Raw genomic sequence first — 13,180 nt, 5'->3', positions numbered from 1 at the left:
CCGCGGGTCGCTTTTCCCATTCTTTTCCCCGATTCTCTCTTTCCTCTCCTCTTATCAGTGAGTTAAATATTTTTGTGAACCTCAGTTCGCGCTCTCCCCTTGAATTTCTCATTCAGGCCACCTCTTAATCAAGGTAACACCCCACATTAGCGTAAGCATTGATTATGTCATTAAGACCTCCCCATTTACATACCACGCAAGGTTGCTGGTCCTGTGTCGTCATTATGTGGGAGAGGATAAACCTAAAAAAAAGACATAGACGAGACCAGACACCGCAACTTCTCTCAGCGACCAGCAGGGGATTCTTTTATTCCAGACTTACAGTCATCTTCATTTCACAGCAATCCCAGCAGTATGGTGTAACTTTCAGCCTTTATAGGGATGCAGTATGACGTAAATAGGAACATGATATCTTACTGTGCCCAGGCGCTGCTCCGGACCAAAGCCCTCCCTCCCTACTTGGAAGGGTGTGTGTGGTGTGTGTGTGTGTGTGTGTGTGTGTGTGTGTGTGTGCATTCTTCCATTTCTGGGAAGCCCTATTAACAGGCCTTTGGAAAAAACAGAGTAGGAGCCAATGTCATGACTGGCTTTAAATGTTTGGCCCACATGCAGAGAACCACTCGGCAGCAGAGATCAGTTCAACAATTTATTTGCGAGGAAAGTGGTGTGACAGCCCAAATGGCAAGGATGTAACAACGGGAACGAGGCCCGGTGTATCACTGAAAGGTAAGGAGAGATGATTAGACGGGGAAAGGCTCAGGGGAGAAGGATCTGAGGCGCGTACGCTTACCACCGGGCGCGGCGACCGGACCGGGAGGGGACGGTAAGGACTCAGCGTGATGTGCTCCAGGGATCGGGGGAGGCGTAGGTGGAGCGGGGGTCTGAGCAGCGTCGTCGATCCAACGATCTGGGACAGCGGAGGAACCAGAGGAGCTCGGGGTGACAGGTATACTCTGAGAGGGAGTTCCATAGGGGGAACTGACGAGAGCACTCGGGTGAAGCCTGAGGGACACAAACAAGCGGTTAGCTTAAAGAGATCTATCTCGTGACTGAGATAGTGGCCTGCAGTCATACCACGACTGATAACATTCTGGCATCCTCCTGCTGTCCGCACGCAGGAACACCTGCGGAGAGGTAGAGCCAGCAGAACAGCCTGGCTCAGCTGACTGAGTCCTGACACCACCCCCCCTCAACGGTCGCCACCCGACGACTCTGAGGAAGAAGTGCGAGGGCAGGAGGAGAGGAAGGAGTCAATCATGGACTGGTCTGGAAGGGAGGAACCGGGAACGCAGGAGCAGTCCTCCGGACCGCAACCGACCCAGTCAACCAGGTACTGGTATCCCCTACCACGCCGACGGGAGGCCACAATACCACAAACCTGACGTCCCAGGAGGTCCAGGGCAGGTGGAGGGGGCTCAGCCGGAGGGCAGAGCTGGCTCGTGAGGACAGGCTTGATCTGAGACATGTGGAAGGTAGGGTGAGCTCTGGATTGGGACGGCAGACGGAGACGGATGGTCGTGGGGCTGAGGACAGAGATGATCTTGTACGGGCTAGTGAAGCGTGGCGATAATTTCCGACAGGTGGACCTGGATGGGAGGTGTGGGGTGGATAACCAAACCATTTGGCCGGGACGGTAGGTGGGAGCAGGGATTCGTCTCCGGTCGGCGAACCTACGGTTCTGCTCTGCAGTTCGGTTTAGGGCCTGGATGGTCTGGACCCAGATCTCTTTGTATTTGCGGACGTGATGGTCGACGGGTGGTAAAGCTATCTCCTTATGGTCATCAGGGAGGAGAGGAGGTTGATACCCTAGAGAGGCTTCGAAGGGGGAGATCCCGGTGGCGGTTGAGACGTGAGCATTATGAGTATATTCGACCCAGGAGAGGTATTGACACTAGTCGGATGGATTGGAGGCAGTGAGACAACAGAGAGCAGTCTCCAACTCCTGGTTTAGCCGCTCTGTCTGACCGTTGGTCTGCGGGTGATAGCCTGAGGTAAGGGAGTATCTGGCGCCGATGGCAGTCGCAAACTCCTTCCACACCCGTGAGGTGAATTGCGGACCACGGTCAGACAGAACGTCCAATGGGATGCCGTGCAGGCTGAAAACGTGCTTCACCAGGAGTTGGGCCGTCTGGTAAGCTTTCTGAGGGGATTAAGATGGCAGGCTTTAGAGAACTGATCAATTACTGTGAGGATTGTGGTCATACCTTGGGAGGTAGGCAGGCCGGTGATGAAGTCGAGTGCTATATGGGACCAAGGTCGTTCAGGGATTGGTAGCGGCTGAAGCAGGCCCGCGGGGGGTCTATTTGAAGGCTTGTTCTGAGCACAAACGGGGCAGGATTGGACAAACTCCTTGACATCTGTTAATAAGGTGGGCCACCAGAACCGTCGGGAGAGGAACGTGCGGGTTCTGTGAACACCCGGATGGGCCGAAAATCTCTCTGAATGTGCCCACTGGTGGACACGGGGCCGGACTGCGGAGGGAACATAAGTTCGGTTAGATGGGCCCGTACCAGGATCAGCAGGGTCAGCAGGAAGGGCATCAGTAATTAAATTCAGGATCTCCCACTGGAGAGCGCCGAAAGAGCAGGTGGAAGGAAGGATGTGAGCGGGTTCTTTGTCAGAATCCTCAGGTGCGTACTGGTGGGACAAGGCGTCGGGTTTCTGGTTCTTGGAACCTGGTCGGTATGTGATGTTTAAGTTAAAACGAGAAAAGAAAAGGGACCACCGAGCCTGTCTGGGATTCAGCCTCTTGGCAGTTTGTAAATAAGCCAGATTCTTGTGGTCTGTCCATATTTGTATTGGCTGCTCAGACCCCTCAAGCCAATGACGCCACTCCTCCAGGGCGAGTTTGATGGCTAGGAGTTCTCGGTCACCCACATCGTAGTTGCGTTCTGCTGGGGTAAGACGACGGGAGAAGAAGGCGCATGGGTGTAGTTTCTGGTCCTGATCGCAACTCTGAGACAATACGGCTCCTACTCCTGTGTCAGAGGCATCGATCTTGACAATGAACTGCTTAGAGGAGTCAGGGTGCTCAAGAATCGGTGCTCTGGAGAACCTGTTCTTGAGATTACTAAAGGCTGGACCTTGACTGACGTGAGAGCGTGCAGGGGGGCGGCGATCTGACTGTACCCACGAATGAAGCAACGATGGAAATTCGCAAAACCCAGAAACCGCTGGAGTTCTCTACGGGTCTTGGGCACAGGCCACTCCAGGACAGCCTTGATCTTTTCAGGGTCAGACCGGACTCGCCCCCCCTTCTAGGATGAGACCCAGAAAGGTAACGGATGGTTGGTGAAATTCGCACCTCTCAGCCTTCACAAAAAGTCTGTTTTCCAAGAGCCGCTGGAGGACAAGGCGGACATGGTGCTGGTGTTCAGTAAGAGTGCGTGAGTAAATGAGAATGTCGTCCAGATACACGAAAACGAAGAGGTTGAGGAAATCACAGAGGACATCATTCACTAGGGACTGGAAAACAGCTGGAAAACAGCTGGAGCGTTGCAGAGTCCGAAAGGCATCACTAAGTATTCAAAGTGACCCAGGGGTGTCTTAAACGCAGTCTTCCACTCGTCCCCCTGGCAGATCCGGACCAGGTGGTAAGCATTACGCAGATCCAGTTTTTAAAAGATCGTTGCTGACTGAACCAGCTCCAGAGCAGAGGAAAGGAGTGGAAGGGGGTATTTGTTCTTAACTGTTATGGCATTAAGCCCGCGGTACACGGGCGAAGGGAGCCGTCCTTCTTCGCAACAAAAAAGAAACTAGCCCCGAGTGGGGAAGAAGACGGTCTAATCAGCCCAGCTGCTAGGGACTCTTTAATATATTTTTCTAAAGCCTGTCGCTCCACCTGGGAAATGTTAAACAGGCGACTGGCAGGCAGCAGGGCACCCGGTAAGAGGTAGATAGCGCAGTCATAGGGACGATGGTGGGGGAGCGAGCTAGCTTGAGACTTGTTGAAGACCATCTTAAGGTCGTGGTAAACCTCAGGCACTGAGCTCAGACTCTCCGGGTCGGTCTCAGTTGATGGCTGAGTGGAGACCAGGCTGGCGGGGACCGCAGATTGTAGACAGCCAGCATGGCACTTAGACGACCAGGCTTCTATGCGCCGGTCAGCCCAATTTACATGTGGGTTGTGCCGTTGTAGCCAGGAGTAACCCAAAACGTGTGGTGCCTGTTTAATAAGAAAAACAAAGAACGAGATTTGTTCCCTATGATTTCCCGAGACTACGAGCTCGAGGGCTCTAGTTTGATGGGTGATCTGAGGGAGACCCCCGCCATCTAGGGCTGAAACCTGGAGCGGAGTAGCAAGGGGGACCGTGTCGAGCTGGGCACGGTGAGCAAAAGAATAATCAATCAAATTAAAGTCGCACCCCAAATCAATCAAGGTGGATAACTTAAAAGTTTCGCGGGCGTGACGATTGCAGCGCGTAAACATAGACGCGGAGGAGCAGGGACGGTCGATCTGGTGTGGTCCGCCGGTCTCCCTGCTACCGCCGACGGACCCGGTCTTTTGACAGCTCTGGGCATTTACCCATTTACTCTGGGCATTTACTCTGGGCATTTTTGGTTAGGAGAAGCGCAATAAATACATAATTTGTCGGCCATGCGCTTCTGCCTTTCCTCAGGCGTGAGCCGCAAACGACCCAACTGCATGGGCACAGGAGGGGACAGCGGAGAGACAGTGGGCTGACCCGCAACATGATCAGAGGGATGAGACGCGAAAGTTCTCTCCGTTCGGCCCCGAGATCTTCCCTTAAGGTGGTTATCGAGCCGGACAGTTAGAGCAATCAGATCATTTAAGGATGCTGGCTCTGCTGAACGGGCCAGTTCGTCCTTTAAAGGCTCATCTAATGCTTGAAAAAAATACAGTTTTCAGGGCGCGCTCTTCCCAGCCAGCGGCCGCTGCGAGAGTTCTGAATTCGATTGCAATATCGGCAACACGCTTTCCCCGCTGCCTAAGGGCGAGGAGGCGTTGGGAGTCTGTGGTCTCATCCGAGCTGACAGCCAAGAATAGTTCAACCTTAGTTCCTTTGGCCTTACTTTGCCTCTGTTGTGATTTAGTGAAAACATTCTAGAACTAATCATTCTTTGGGTAGTGATTTCAGTTATTAAACAGGGTCTAACTTTGGCAATAATAAAAGATCAGGCCATTCTCTTCAGTACCATACTGATGATTTCCTCCATAATAGTCGCCATCTTCCAGTTTCTCATTTTAATCCATTTTTGACTTGTTTATTTTCATATATTTTTGCATGTTCATTTTAGTAGTGAGTAGAGCTTCCAAGGCTGTTGAATCAGAGAATTACTGTAACAGGGAATTGCTTTTGGTTCAATAAAAGACAACCTGTGGAATAGTAATTGTTTGTGTTCATTCCAATTCAGAGTTGCATGGTTTTTCAGAATACAGAGTTGCCTCTTTTTGAGTTAACATCCGACATAAATACAGACACATTATCATTGGATTGGTGATAAGGAGTAAGGGTTTAAACTCTAATTGCAGTTATAATTTGACTTTTATTAAAATTATATTACCAAATTATAATTAATAATAATCATATTGAAACAGCTTCTGGCATAACAGGGTAATCGGAATCTTCTAGAGGTGGGCGATACCGGGAATTTTTAATCGATCCGATACCAAGTAAATACAAGGGGCAGTATCGCCGATATCGTTCCGATACCGATACTTTTAACATTTGATTTTTATTTTATTACTACAATTAAATAATAATAATAATGTTATGTTCAGTGTTTTTTTCCTAATCCACCTCATATCTTTCAATCCTCATGTAATTTTGTCTGTATTGTGTGCACCTGCTTGTTGCTTTAATCCTATAATTTTCCCCGTTGTAGGATAAATAAAGGATTAGCTAATGTTATCTTATCTTAAATAACACTTTTTAATAGGATATATGTACTGGGTTCTTTCAAGGTCTTAATTACATTTTCTGTGTGGGCTCCAGTAACATATGATAGATAATATCTACTTTGAAAATTAACATGAACTGCTGCTCTGATCTACCTGGATGTCCTCCGGAGGACTGAAACGCCTCAGTCAGTGACGTCAGTCTGTGGGTCTGGTCTGTCGGGGCAATCAGAGAAGTTTCCTCTGTCGCTTTCACTCTTTCCTCTGTTTGTTGTGTTTCCACTAAATTTAACCAGCTTTTTACTAAACATATTTCTCTCTTCAAGTTTTTGCGCTCTGGCGGTCTCTCTCTCTCTCTCCGTGTCTGAACAGGAGCAGCGCGCCGCGCGCGGCGGTTGTTTGTGTATGTTGAGTTGAGAGAGCACAGTGGGCGGGACAGGCTGAGCCTGCGTGCTGATTGGCTGGCGCCGCTGAGACATGTACGAGAGGGGAGAGGGAGCAGGCCAGCAGCCAGCAGAGCAGAGTGCCGGTGTTGGCACAGAAGGGGAGACTGGTCTGGTGAATCTGCTGCAGTCAGCGCGCGCGGGAGAGAATAAAAAGGATCGATCCTGTTAAAAGAATATTGTTCAATATCAATACCCGCGTTGGTATCGATAGTATCGATCCTAGGATCGATCCGCCCACCTCTAGAATCTTCCCTTGGGGTTGGGTTGGGAGCAGGGACGTGCAGAGACCGTTGAAGGGGCAGGTGCTCAAAGTTAAAAGAGGGCACATGGGGCACGGATTTAAAACATGATACAGAAACATACCTTGCTATACAACCGGTTGAAATGTACCAACCCATACTATAAAGAATGTAACATGGAATCAAGGGCGTAGGTTTGATTTGAACTTTGATTTGAACTTTAACCCTAGGGACACTATTGGCCCAAAGCTTCATTGGTCCTACGCAATATGCATGCTCCTATTTCTTTATGCTTGACTTGAGCGTCAGGACGTGTTTCTTCTGTCTAAAGAGTAAAGCAGTATTTCTTGCTACATTTATACTCCCACAGACTACCACTCGGGGTCCCTGAGCAAGACCCTTTACCCCCGACTGCTCCCCTGGCGCCGCACAGTGGCAGCCCACTGCTCCCCGAGGGGATGGGTAAAGATGCAGAAGTGAATTTCTCCATTGTGAGATCAATAAAGTTCAATTATTATTATAATTTATAAAGCAGCGCCCGATCTGATGAATGTGGAATTGGGACTTTTTTCCCACTTTGAAAAAGTTTGCATTTGAACTTACTAGCAACGGAGCCAGATGGTACGTGCCAATTAAACCAAATATATTCAAAATATGTCTGCTGTCTAGATATATCCTGTATTTTCTTTAGAAGATATAGAAATGTGCAGAGATAAACCCCACCGTTATTTACTCTGCATCATAAAACACAGCAAAGTTATACATTCAAGGGACTGCAAATAACTTTCTTGTATTTACTCAGCACTGGAAGTAGAAGTGTCACGGACACTGACAGCATTACAAATATTAAATTCAAACTTCAACAAGTGTACAACTGGGCTGTGTAGCCCATTTCATGTAATTTGTCTTAACATTCCAAACATATTTATTACATTATATATCTGAAGTGTAGATAACAGCTTCTCCTTACCTACATCCTCTCAGACAACTAATTAACAATAGTGTGTTGTCAATGTTTAAATGTGCAGTAAATCTTAATACATAAGGAGCATGGAGGACCCAATACTGTACTTTGAGTAAGTTTGGTGACACCAAAACTGAATTGTTACATGAGTGGTTGTCCATTTCATCATTCAAATGATGAGAACAATATACTAACTCCATCCCTGGTTTGCACTAATTTACTAATGAACAGAGTGAAAACATTTGTACAACAAAAACAATGCATATGGTATTTGTCGTAATTCTAATTCTAAAAGTACAAAGAGTCAAATAAATAACACTATCATATTTTAGAATCCTAATTACGCTATTATAAACAAGCAAAAGTCTAAACAAAATATAGCAGTTGTTTAGGCAGCATCTAGTGGCGTTGTGTTGTATATCATGTAAAAGAAATATCACCTGCTATTTATACCTGAACTGCATCAAAGGGTCAACAAAAATTAAAGCAATAATAGCAACCAAAAACCTCATGGGTTGAGGTTTTTTGTTGAGGACCAACGGCGCAGAAGAAGCGGTGAGGAAACATCGGTATGCAGGTAAGAGGTTTTTTAATCCAGAAAGCACATCAAGGAGGTTACAAAGGGCAGGCTTCAGACTGGGACGGAATACCAAAGAGAAATTCTAACTGACAAGGAACGAACACTGACTAGGATGGAAAATAGACTAACGACCCAGCAAAGACTGAACAGAAACCCGGAACTTAAATACACAGGAGATAATTGAACTAAACAGGACACAGGTGTGGGATAATCAAAGGTAACAGAACAGCTGGAAGGCAACTTAAGAAGAGACGTGAGAAACGATCAATGAATGTAAACACAATAACAGAACAAATGCACGATCCCAAAGATAAAACTCAAACATAATCACAAATGCCTAGGGATCGTGACAAATAGCAACAAAATATGGTAAAAAGGAAACCCTCACCTTTTTTTCAGGTAGCTGTGGCTAAGAATCAGAATATTTAATAGCCTACAGTCTTTTCTTTTCCATCTTTCCAGCAGTCTTCAGAACTCCTGCTTGGCACAGAATATTTAGTTTTATAAAACAGATTAGGTTTCTATTGATAAATGTATTATAATTCAGAATTAGATGCTATTTTGAGATGCTAACGTTGGTTACTTACATTTCTCAAGTTCCACAAATCAACACAGTCTCTCCTGCTTCTTTAAAGAACTGCACTCAGCGGCTTTCCCCTATTTTAGTGCAGATAATATTTAGTTTCTTAACTGGCACTAGTTTTGTAGTCTAGTATTAATTGTGGTAACTGCAGTATCCCAGTATGAATCGAAACTTAAATCTTGCGCTCCTAGCAAGCACGCACACGCACGCACTGGAAAACAGCCAATCAGAAAGAGGGAAGGCAGAATTCAAAGCAGTATAACCTCTTTACACACAACCCAGCTTGTAATGGTGAGACTGGATGCTCCACAAGCACCGACTGACCAGATGTCGGCATTCTGGTACAAATGCAGCCATAAACAACAGCGGTATACATAGCAGGCATAAGAACTGGAGACTTATTGACTAACCTCACAACTCCATCATTTCCTTGTTGTTATTGCTGATGATGTGTCTGCAGTATTTTGAGTACTGCTTTGTAACCATTTGGAGATGGCTAGAAGTTAAAGCACTCACTCTCCATATACTGGCTATGTAGCGGCTCCAATATATTCATGCCTATCAGCACAGAAGACTGCTGAGTTCTAACATCTGGAACAAGAAGTACCAAAGTCTTAACATCAAACTCAGCTCCCAGAAATTCCCTGGGAAAAGTTATCACTACCTCTATATATCCCAGATAAGAACTTGCAAGAACTCACCCAATGGGTTAACTAGCCGGTTTGAAAAAAAAAAAATTATAAATTGAGACTGGGATGGTAGTTACCTGCGATCCAGTATCCAACAGACAACTAAGTTCTTTACCAGCTACTTTAACATTAACAGTACAGCGAGATCCAACCAAACCTTTTGGTAATGGATGTAAACCAACTGAAGTGATCTGAGTTACTTCTTGGCATTCAGAAATCTTAATGTTGGGACATGGCTGGCCCTCAACAGTTCCGGTTTGCCCCACAACGGGAACTGAATTTAATTTAAAGAATGTCTAGATGAAGTGTTGGACTTCTGCCAATTCTGCTGCTTTTCAGTGAACTGCTTTTTTTTATTGCAACAAGTTCAGAGTTTGGGGGGTTATCTTGAAATGACCATCTTCACCACACCGATAGCAGTAACCAGGCTTGGGGACAAAAGGCGGATTCTTTGTTGGCTTACTCACCCTCCGCCCCACTCCTAACTTAGAGCCAGGTGTAGACTTAAAAGGAACAGACTGATTGGAGCTTGACTGTGCAGCAGTGATAGATGCAAGCTGCCTTTGTATATCAGCTAGCTGTTTAGCAGGCTGCTGTGTGACATTAGTAAGAGCAGCAATCTCTCTCTTTTCAGCACTGTCAGTTTAAGCATATTGTGCATGAGTTGCTGCTCTAGGTCGTAATGAACCAAGATGCTGCTTCATGCTTAAGGCTTTAGCAGCTTTACAACCTCTTCTGTTCGCAATAGGAGCAAAAATTCAGCGAATGACGGATGATTTTTTCCCATTGATTTAGCTGAAGTTCCATAATGAGGGAGTTATCCCACCAGCCATGACAGAATTGGGTTAGTAGATGTTGATCAAAATCTTTGCTTGAAACTCCGCCTCGTTTTACAGCATGATTTAACACCACCTGTAAGCGTTGCAGGTAGTTTGAAGGTTTCTCCCCCACCTCTTGGAACATATCCATAAACTTTGTGAATAACTCATCCCCATCCTGAACTGTATCATAGGCAGAATCAAGTATCTGTAAATACATTGTTGGAGAGGTATCTGGCTTCAGGTCCTTCACCATATCAGCAGCAGGTGGTAACAAGCTGTCAAAGATCTTACGTGAGCACTGTAAGTCAGACACAGCAGGATCTTTTAATAGAAGTTCCACTCCAGAACGCCAGGTGTCATAATCAGACTCTGTTTGTGGTCTGGGAGATCTTCCAGAGAAAGTTCTAAGCCATTGTGTTTACAGATTCATGGCATTTTCGTCACTCTTGACAATATGTTCAACCACATAATGTTGAACTTCAGGTGGATTAAGTTCACTTGGCAACATAGCTGGCAAAGATTTTCTTTAGGGGGGTTGAACTGTGGGATCCTTCTGAACCGGTGAAGATGGCTCCTTTTGGTCAACTGAAGCCACAGGTTTAGGGATATGACCAGAAATGGTAGCAGTCTCTGAGTTGCTGTTATGGTCATCCAAAGGCGTCTTTATTTCAGAAGGAATGGGGGAAAGCTTAGAAACAGTCTGGCCAAGCAGAGACATCACCCCATTCAAAATAAGAGAAAAATCCTGCCCAGTCTGTTTTGCAACTTTCTTCAGTTTAGACGAATACTTCTCAGTCTGCAACTTCCCTACATTTTCTGCACAGACTACAGAGAGATCTAACATTGTATACACAACTTTGTCACATAGATGTGTATATGGCAAAAGTGGAGGTAATGCCTCCAACACAGTGCCAGAACTATAGTCTACCACCATTGAATGATGAAAACCTAATTGTGGTTTAGCAACAAGTTCACACTTTGAAATGGAACCATACTGCTTTAAAAAGTCAATTACCTCTTCATCTGTTTCTGTCTGTGTCACACCCTGTATTTACACTGCATTAGGGATCTTAATGCCAAGTTTCTCAAATATCTCCATTTTCCCCACAGATATACAATTATATGACCACCAAAAAACAACAAACAAATATAATATTCTAGCTCTTCTCTCCGCTCCTGGCTAGCTCGCCAAGTTATGTTACCTGTGCTTTACTTAATCTTAGGCTAACAACAGAAGATTGTCAAAGGTGGGCTCTGGGAGCAGAGTAAGAGACTGAACACCAGAAATAGATTTTTGTTGGTACCATAGATTGTGCAGAAAAAAACAAGACTAACAGACAGACATATCAAAACAATGGCCATTCAAATCTTACAGTTCATCAGTTCAGTTCAGACTTCTGCATATTCTGTAAAGGTCCAGAAAAATCCAAGTCCCAGCAGCAGTGGATGCCACATGCACTATCCCGTTCAACAGCCCAGCAGATAAAAGTCCAAAAGATTTAAAACGGATGGGAGGGTTAATATAGAAAGGCTGTGTATGTATATATGTATACAGATATGTAAATATATGTTTTTATTTGATAGTTTTAGTACATAACATAAAAGTATATGGCATTTTACATTTTAAATTTTTTAAGCCCCCCTGAACATGAGAAAATCCTCGTTATTCAATGCTGTAGCCAGTGGCGGCTGGGGGGAAAAAAAAATCTTAGTGGGGCTGGCCAATAGATTTCCCTGCCTAACCCAGTACATGCCATCAAATTAAAAGTCGGAAAATTACTACGATTCCACAATAAGCATTTAATTCCCTTCTCCGAGTCAGCAGCTTACAGATACATTCAACCATTTACAGCTATATTAGGTCTTATTTTGGAAAGGAACAGTATTAAATACAACACTAAAATTCACTATTTGTCACCAGAGTAGACATACACCATACTGTACTGTCATTATCTTCAGCCAAACAGTTTCACAATGACACAATGGGTTTCACAACACAACAGAAACACAATAGAATTTCAAAATATGAAGAAAAAAAAATTATCAGCTGACAAAATTATGTACCTGATACAATGTTCACAGCACCTTCCAAAATACTTTCAACATATAGCCCAATATTCAAACTCACTTACCACATGACAAAATGTGTGTGTCTCTCTCTCTGTCGTCGTCGCCGTAATCTCAACATCACTGCCTGACTGACTACTAGCTACATTATGTTAAAATGGCTTGCCATATAACCATATCATTGTGCAGCAAGGGCTATGATTCCAGTAGCCCCAAAGCCATTCATTTTGGCAATTTTTTTTTTTTTTTTCCCAAGATGGCGCTGCGCAGGCAGCAGCCAGTCACATCGGCGGTATCCCTTCTTTTCCTACTTTCTCCTTTTTATTGTGTTTTCTTGATTGCTTGTATATTTTTGAATACCGCGTCGGGTATTCTGAGCCTAGATGCCCTGAAGAAACCAACGTTTGGGACTCTAGTGATTATATTTTTGTTACTTTCGGCACTTTTCGATGCCGCGAGTGGAGATCCCTTTGTCCGCAACTCCGAGCGTCCCTTGATCTACACGAGGAACCAGCTTCTCGGACTACGTGACTCCTCGCGCTGCGGCCCCGTTCATCACCACGCTGAGAAACTATACATCCCCGCAGAAATACGGAGGAGGCGGAGAGGATGTCGGGGCGGGATGACGAAGTGGAGGAAAGGTTATTTACCATCGGTTGTCACTGGAAACGTTAGATCTTTACGGAACAAGACCGAGGAACTCACAGCACTAACCCGTTTCCAGAGTAAGTACAGAGACGCTAGCATTATGTGCTTCACGGAGACGTGGTTAGATGGATCTGTCCCGGACTCAGTGATCTCCACGGACGGCTTTAAACTTATCCGCGCGGACAGAACTTTTGCGGGGAGCGGAAAAAAGAGAGGGGGAGGGCTGGCGGTGTTTGTGAATGAAAGGTGGTGTAACGCGCCGCATGTTCACGTGAAGCAGCAG

Source organism: Fundulus heteroclitus, unplaced genomic scaffold (genome assembly GCF_011125445.2).
Source record: "Fundulus heteroclitus isolate FHET01 unplaced genomic scaffold, MU-UCD_Fhet_4.1 scaffold_57, whole genome shotgun sequence".
Classification (NCBI taxonomy): Eukaryota; Metazoa; Chordata; class Actinopteri; order Cyprinodontiformes; family Fundulidae; genus Fundulus; species Fundulus heteroclitus.
The sequence above is the reverse complement of the archived record's forward strand: the minus strand, read 5'-3'. Positions refer to the sequence as shown.